Source organism: Moschus berezovskii, chromosome 21 (genome assembly GCF_049115385.1).
Source record: "Moschus berezovskii isolate FMDL1 chromosome 21, NW_MosBer_1.0, whole genome shotgun sequence".
Lineage (NCBI taxonomy): Eukaryota > Metazoa > Chordata > Mammalia > Artiodactyla > Moschidae > Moschus > Moschus berezovskii.
Window position 1 is genome coordinate 46,734,892 of NC_142480.1, and position 8,651 is coordinate 46,743,542.

At 41.2% G+C, this 8,651-nt stretch overlaps 1 non-coding gene across 1 annotated transcript; it reads left to right on the top strand.

The window, feature by feature from the left end:
* Positions 1-8,578: 8,578 nt before the first annotated feature.
* On the top strand, positions 8,579-8,651 carry TRNAG-CCC (transfer RNA glycine (anticodon CCC)). Its single transcript has one exon. It is a non-coding gene; the product is annotated as a tRNA-Gly (tRNA).

Genomic DNA, 8,651 nt, shown 5'->3' on the forward strand with positions numbered 1-8,651 from the left:
TATGAGAACCGGAATGCCTCCGAAGAGGGGACTGTGTGCTGGAGGAAGAATGGTGGGAGGGAAACTTTTCACTGCAAACCCTTCTGTACCTTTTGAAATCTAACCCTGTTGAATTTTTCATGATAAAAAATAAGTAAAATTTAATTTTAAAAAAATATGTTGAATGTATTTGAAGTATCCAGAATAAGCAAATATGCAGAAAGAAAGCAGATTAATGGCAGGCTAGGAGGAAGAGGGAATAGAGAGGGATGGCTTCGTTGGGTCCTTTCAGAATAATAAAATACCTCTGAAACTGAATTGTGGTCATAGTTGCACAACATTATGAATGTACAAAATGAATTGTACACTTTAAAGTGATTAAAGTGGTGAATTTTGTTACAGGAATTTTACCGTAATTTTATATATATACTAAGTCACTTAAGTCGCTTCAGCCAATATATATGTGTGTGTGTATATATATTCTTAATGAGTGAATGAATGAATAAAATGCCTATTTACAGATTTATATTAGATATCAATGAGATATCTGTGTGATGAGGTATCTCTGTTTTGTGAAGTTTTCAGTGGAAAATTCCAAATGTATACAAAAGTAGGACAGTGTCATGGACCCCACTTACCTAGCACTCAGCTTCAACAGTTAGCAATTCATGGCAAATCTGACTCCATTTATACCTGAACACTTGTCCTCCATACCTACTGGATTATTTTGAAGTAAATTGTACATATTTCAGTATGCATCTCATAAAAGCTATTGACTCTTTAAAAAAAAAAAAAGCTTACAGTGCCTTATCAACCTAAAAAAATTAAGTTATTCCCTAAGGTCATCAAAGAGCAGTATTTATATTTTCCTGATTGCCTCACAAACATCCTCCTTAGGGCTGACTTGTTGCTCTGTGGTTTTAAAGTGATCAATCTCCTTTTCCCAGAACTGACCGGGTCAGTTCATTCTTAGCCATAATGAGATCTGGAGGAATTTAAAGTTTCTTATCCGTACATCTTGAAGTTGGACAAAATGCTATTAAAGTTCTATTTCTACACAAACATTTTCTAAAGAGTTTCTGATGAGCTCTTTTGCCTGTTAGGGCCCACAGTGCTATATGGCAGCAGATGTCAGTCATGAAATGCCAATGTAATGACTGAAATCCGAATTTGAGAGGCCCCAGTTGGGCACTGGAACTCACCAGCAAGAACCTCTTTATTCTCGCTCTTGATTAGTAACTTAACCATTCCTGAAAGTGCAAGTTTCCTATGACCAGTGTGTTCTCTTGGCAGAACTCTATTAGCCTTTGTCCTGCTTCATTCTGTACTCCAAGGCCAAATTTGCCTGTTACTCTAGGTGTTTCTTGACTTCCTACTTTTGCATTCCAGTCCCCTATAATGAAAAGGACATCTGTTTTGGGTGTTAGTTCTAGAAGTTCTTGTAGGTCTTCATGTGTTCAATTTCAGCTTCTTCAGCATTACTGGTCAGGGCATAGACTTGGATTACTGTGATATTGAATGGTTTGCCTTGGAAACATCCAGAGATCTTTCTGTCATTTTTGAGATTGCATCCAAGTACTGCATTTCGGACTCTTTTGTTGACTATGATGGCTACTCCATTTCTTCTAAGGGATTCCTGCCGACAGTAGTAGATATAATGGTCATCTGAGTTAAATTCACCCATTCCAGTCCATCTTAATTTGCTGATTCCTAGAATGTCGATGTTGACTCTTGTCATCTCCTGTTGGACCACTTCCAATTTGCCTTGATTCATGGACCTAACATTTCAGGTTCCTGTGCAATATTGCTCTTTACAGCATCGAACCTTGCTTCTATCACCAGTCCCATCCACAACTGGGTGTTGTTTTGTCTTTGGCTGCATCCCTTCATTCTTTCTGGAGTTATTTCTCCACTGATCACCAGTAGCATATTGGGCACCTACCAGCCTGAGGAGTTCACCTTTCAGTGTCCTATCTTTTTGCCTTTTCATACTGTTCATGGGGTTCTCAAGGCAAGAATACTGAAGTGGTTTGCCATTTCCTTCTCCAGTGGACCGCCTTCTGTCAGACCTCTCCACCATGACCTGTCCATCTTGGGTGGCCACACATGGCATGGCTTAGTTTCATTGAATTACACAAGGCTGTGGTTCTTGTTTAACTTATATGTGGAGTATATCATTAGAAATGCTGGGCTGGAGGAAGCACAAGCTGGAACAAGATTGCCAGGAGAAATATCAATAACCTCAGATATGCAGATGACACCACCCTTATGGCAGAAAGTGAAGAAGAACCAAAGAGCCTCTTGATGAAAGTAAAAGAGGAGAGTGAAAAAGTTGGCTTGAAGCTCAACATTCAGAAAACAAAGATCATGGCATCCTGTCCCATCACTTCATGGCAAATAGATGGGGAAACAGTGGCTGACTTTATTTTGGGGGGCTCCAAAATCACTGCAGATGGTGACTGCAACCATGAAATTAAAAGACACTTGCTCCTTGGAAGAAAAGTTGTGACCAACCTAGACAGCATATTAACAAGCAGAGACATTACTTTGTCAACAAAGGTCCGTCTAGTCAAGGCTATGGTTTTTCCAGTAGTCATGTATGGATGTTAGAGTTGAACTGCAAAGAAAGCTGAATTCTGAAGAATTGATGCTTTTGAACTGTGGTGTTGGAGAAAACTCTTGAGAGTCCCTTGGACTGTAAGGAGATCCAACCAGTCCATCCTAAAAGAGATCAGTCCTGGGTGTTCATTGGTAGGACTGATGTTGAAGCTGAAACTCTGATCCTTTGGCCACCTGATGCGAAGAGCTGACTCATTTGAAAAGACCTTGATGCTGGGAAAGATTGAGGGCAGAAAGAAAAGGGGACAACAGAGGATGAGATGGTTAGATGGTATCACTGACTCGATGGACATGGGTTTTGGTGGACTCCAGGAGTTGGTGATGAACAGGGAAGCCTGGCGTGCTGCAGTTCATGGGGTTGCAATGAGTCGGACACGACTGAGAGACTGAACTGAACTGAACTGAAAGTGCAAGTGAAAGTTGCTCAATTGTGTCTGACACTTTGCGACCACATGGACTATACAGACCATGGAATTCTCCAGGCCAGAATACTGGAGTGTGTAACTGTTCCCTTCTCCAGGGAATCTTCCCAAACCAGGCATCAAACCCAGGTCTCTTGCATTGCACATGGATTCTTTACCAGCTGAGCCACATTTCAGTTCAGTGACTCAGTAGTATCCGACTCTTTGCAACCCCACGGACTGCAGCATGCCAGGCTTCCCTGTTCATCACCAACTCCCAGAGCTTGCTCAAACTCATGTCCATCAGGTTGGTGATGCCATCCAACCAACTTATTCTCTGTCATCCCCTTCTCCTCCTGCCTTCAATCTTTCCCAGCATCAGGGTCTTTTCTAATGAGTCAGTTCTTCGCATCAGGTGGCCAAAGTATTGGAGTTTCAAGTTCAGCATGTCCTTCCAATGAATATTCAGGACTGATTTCCTTTAGGATTGACTGACTTGATCTCCTTGCAGTCCAAGGAACTCTCAAGAGTCTTCTCCAACACCATACTTCAAAACCATCAAGTCTTCGGCACTCAGCTTTCTTTATGGTCCAACTCTCATATCCATACATGACTACTGGAAAAACCATAGCTTTGACTAGATGGACCTTTGTCGGCAAAGTAATGTCTGCTTTTTAACATTCAGTCTAGTTTGGTCATAGCTTTTCTTCCAAGGAGCAAACGTCTTTTAATTTCATGGCTGCAGTCACCATCTGCAGTGATTTTTAGAGTCGAAGAAAATAAAGACTGTCACTGTTTCCATTGTTTCCCCATCTGTTTTGCCAGGAAGTCTGGACTGGATGCCATGATCTTCATTTTTTGAATGTTGAGTTTTAAGCCAGCTTTTACACTCTCCTCTTTCACTTTCATCATGGGGCTCCTCAGTTCCTCTTTGCTTTCTGCCATAAAGATGGTGTCATCTGCATATCTGAGGTTATTGATATTTCTCCCAGCAATCTTGATTCCACTTGTGCTTCATCCAGCCCGGCATTTTGCATTGTGTACTCTGCATATAAGTTAAATAAGCTGGGTGACAATTTACAGCCTTGACATACTCCTTTCCCAATTTGGAACCAGTCCTTTGTTCCATGTCCAGTTTTAACTGTTGCTTCCTTACCTGCATACAGGTTTCTCAAGAGGCAGGTCAGGTGGTCTGGTATTCCCATCTCTTTAAGAATTTTCCACAGTTTGTTGTGATGCACACAATCAAAGGCTTTGGCATAGTCAATAAAGCAGAAGTAGATGTTTTTCTGGAACTCTCTTGCTTTCTATGATCCAGTGGATATTGGTAATTTGATCTCTGGTTCCTTTCCCTTTTCTAAATCCAGCTTGAACATCTGGAAGTTCTAAGTTCAGTTACTGTTGATGCTTCACTTGGAGAATTTTGAGCATTACTTTGCTAGTGTGGGAGATGAGTACAATTGTGCGATAGTTTGAACATTCTCTGATATTGCCTTTCTTTGGTATTGGAATGAAAACTGACCTTTTCCAGTCCTGTGGCCACTGGCATATTGAGTGCAGCACTTTCACAACATCATCTTTTAGGATTTGAAATAGCTAAGTTGGAATTCCATCACATCCACTAGTTTTGTTCATTGTGATGCTTCCTAAGGCCCACTTGACTTCAAACTCCAGGATGTCTGGCTCTAGGTGAGTGATCACACCATTGTGGTTATCTGGGTCATGAAGATCTTTTCTGTACAGTTCTTCTGTGTATTCTTGCCACCTCTTCTTAATATCTTCTGCTTCTGTTAGGTCCATACCATTTCTGCCTTTTATTGTGCCCATCTTTGCATGCAATATTCCCTTAGTATCTCTAATTTTCTTGAAGAGATTTCTAGTCTTTCCCATTCTATTGTTTTCCCCTACATCTTTTCATTGATCACTGAGGAAGGCTTTCTTATTTTCCTTGCTTTTCTTTGGAACTCTGCATTCAGATGGGTGTATCTTTCCTTTTCGTCTTTGCCTTTTGCTTCCCTCCTTTTCTCAGCTATTTGTAAGGCCTCCTCAGACAACCATTTTGCCTTTTTGCATTTGTATTTCTTGGGGATGGTCTTGATCCCTGAATCCTGTACAATATCACAAACCTCTGTCCATAGTTCTTCAGGCACTCTGTCTATCAGATCTAATCCCTTGAATCTATTTGTCACTTCCACTGTACAATCGTAAGGGATTTACTTTAGGTCATACCCGAATGGTCTAGTGGTTTTCCCTACTTTCTTCAATTTAAGTCTGAATTCGGCAATAAGGTGTTCATGATTGGAGCCACAGTCAGCTCCGGGTCTTGTTTTTGCTGACTGTATAGAGTTTCTCCATCTTTGTCTGCAAAAAATATAATCAGTCTGATTTTGGTATTGACCATCTGGTGATGTCCACATGTAGAGTCTTCTCTTGTGTTGTTGGAAGAGGGTGTTTGTTATGATCAGTGTGTTCTCTTGCAAAACTCTGTTAGCCTTTCCCCTGCTTCATTTTGTACTCCAAAGCCAAATTTGCTAGTTACTCAAGGTATCTCTTGACTTCCTACTCTTGCATTCCAGTACCTTATGATGAAAAGGACATCTTTTTTTGGTGTTAGTCCTAGAAGGTCTTGTAGGTCATCATAGAACTGTTCAACTTCAACTTCTTTGGTATTAATGGTTGGGGCATAGACTTGGATTACTGTTATATTGAATGGTTTGCCTTGGAAACAAAAAGAGATCATTCTGTCACTTTTGATATTGCACCCAAGTACTACATTCTGGACTCTTTTGTTGACTACGAGGGCTACTCCATTTCTTCTGAGGGATTTTTGCCCACAGTCATAGATATAATGGTCATGTGAATTAAATTCACCCATTCTAGTCCATTTTAGTTCACTGATTCCTAAAATGTCAATGTTCATTCTTGCCATCTCCTGTTTGACCACTTCCAATTTACCTTGATTCATGGACCTAACATTCCAGGTTGGTATGCAGTCTTGGTCTTTATAGCATAGGACTTGATTTCTATCACCAGTCACATCCACAACTAGGTATTGTTTTCATTTTGGCTCAGCCTCTTCATTCTTTCTGGACCTATTTTTCCACTCTTCTCCAGTAGCATATTGGGCACCTACTGACCTGGGAAGTCCATTTTTCACTGTCATCTCTCTGCCTTTTCATACTTTTCATGGGGTTCTCAAGGCAAGAATACTGAAGTGATTTGTCATTCCCTTCCCCAGTGGACCACGTTTTGTCAGAACTCTCCACTATGACCTGATATCATGGGCTTCCCTGATAGCTCAGTTGTAAAGAATCCTCCTGCAATGCCAGAGACCCTGGTTCGATTCCTGGGTCAGGAAGATTCACTGGAGAGGGGCTAGGCTACCCACTCAAGTGTTGTTGGGTTTCCCTTGTGGCTCAGCCAGTAAAGAATCTGCCTACAATCTGCCTGCTAAGGAATCTGTGGGAGACCTGGGTTCGATCCCTAGGTGAAAGATCCCCTGAAGAAGGGAAAGGCTGAGCCACAAGGGAAGCCCAAGAATACTGGAGTAGGTAGCCTATCCCTTCTCCAGCAGATTGTCCTGACCCAGGAATCGAACCAGGGTCTCCTGCATCGCAGGCAGATTCTTTACAAACTGAGCTATCAGGGAAGCCCGTTCATATCTTTATTTAATAGAATTCTGGGTGACCCTCCTTCTCGCTCTGGAGACTCCTTTAGTTTTCCACATTGTCCAAACTAGTATCAGAGGGTCAAGTGCTGATGGGGTACCTCCCCTAGGGGATCACAGGTTACAGCCAGCACTGTCTTAAAGGAAACTGAGGTTTGACTGTTTTCGTTCTCCTCCTCCACTGTCTTCTCTTTTTGTGTATATTTATAATGTATTGATTAACCCACAGAAGTACATATTTCTATATGACCTGTTTGAAGGTTTATTTGATTTTTTAAATAATTTTTTTGGGCGTATAGTTTATTTACAATGTTGTGTTAGTTTCAGGTGTACAGCAAAGTGAATCATTTATTCATATACCTATAGCCACTCTTTTGAAGATTCTCTTCCATACTGGTCATCACAGATCACTGAGCAGAGTTCCCTGTGCTATACAGTAGATCCTCATTAGTTATCTATTTTATATATAGTAGCATGTGTATGAGAAGGCAATGGGAAGCCACTCCAGTACTCTTGCCTAGAAAATCCCATGGATGGAAGAGCCTGGTAGGCTGCAATCTGTGGGGTCGCTAAGGGTCGGACACGACTGAGCGACTTCACTTTCACTTTTCACTTTCACACATTGGAGAAGGAAATGGCAACCCACTCCAGTGTTCTTGCCTGGAGAATCCCAGGGATGGGGGAGCCTGGTGGGCTTCCGTCTATGGGGTCACACAGAGTCGGACACGACTGACGTGACGCAGCAGCAGCAGCATGTGTATGTCAGTCCCAATCTCTCGATTTATCCCTCCCCCTCCTTACCTCCTGGTAACCATAAGTTTGTTTTCTGCATCTGTGACTCTATTTCTGTTTTGTAGACAAGTGATTTGATTTTTTAATTTTCCTTTGCCCTACATTTCAGTGGACCCTCCCCTTCATCCCGGGCACATCACCCCAACCTGTTCCCCTATGTTGCCTTCCAAATGAGGCATAATATATTATGATATTTTAGCATAATTGCTCTCTTCAGTTTACTCCCATCTTTTCATTTGCCTCCTCAATTCTCCCATACTCCTAATACCACAAGTGCTGTACCCTCTAAAGTGACCACTGGTTTATTGTTGTTGTTGATTTGCTCAGTCATGTCCAACTCTTTTGCGACCCCGTGAACTGTAGCCCACCAGGCTCCTCTATCCATGGGATTTTGCAAGCAAGCATACTGGAACCGGGTTGCCATTTCCTACTCCAAGGCGCCTCAAGTTAATAAGTGGAGGGGTCCAGATTCAACTCCAGTCACGTGCTCACCTAACCGCTGTGCTCTGCTGCTGAACTCCAAGACAAGATTTTTGTGGTTATGTGGAACAGTACCTCAGAGGGAGGAGAGATTCACCTGAGATGAAAAAAGTAGCAACTGCTTATTTCTTACAGGTCAAGTTGTATCCTTTATTTTATTATTTTTTCTTAATTTTTTTCTTTTTTCTAATTTTTTTATTGAAGTATAGTTGATTTACAGTATTGTGTTTCAGGTGTATAGCACAGTGATTCAGTTATATATATACATATACATATTTTTCAGATTATTTTTCCTAATAGGTTATTATAAAATATTGAGTAGAGTTCCCTGTGCTATACAGTAGGTTCTTGTTGGTTATCTATTTTATGTATAGTAGTGTGTGTATGTAAGTCCCAAACTCCTAATTTATTCCTCTCCACCCCTTTTCCCTTTTGGTAACCATAAGTTTGTTTTCTGTGTATTCTGACATGATCCTTTATTTTAACATTTCCCCAAAATGTGTCCTTTGGAAAACTACTTAAAGTTTCATTGTTAAGTTCCTTTAATTTAGGAAGTACAGTGCACTGTATTCACTTATTAGAGTTTCCTGAGTCTACATTAAAATATTAAAAGTTCTTTAAAAAAAAAAAGCCAGGGATATCCCTGGTGGTCCAGTGGCTAAGATTCTGCACTCCCAATGCAGGGGGCCCAGGTTTGATCCCTGGTCAGGGAA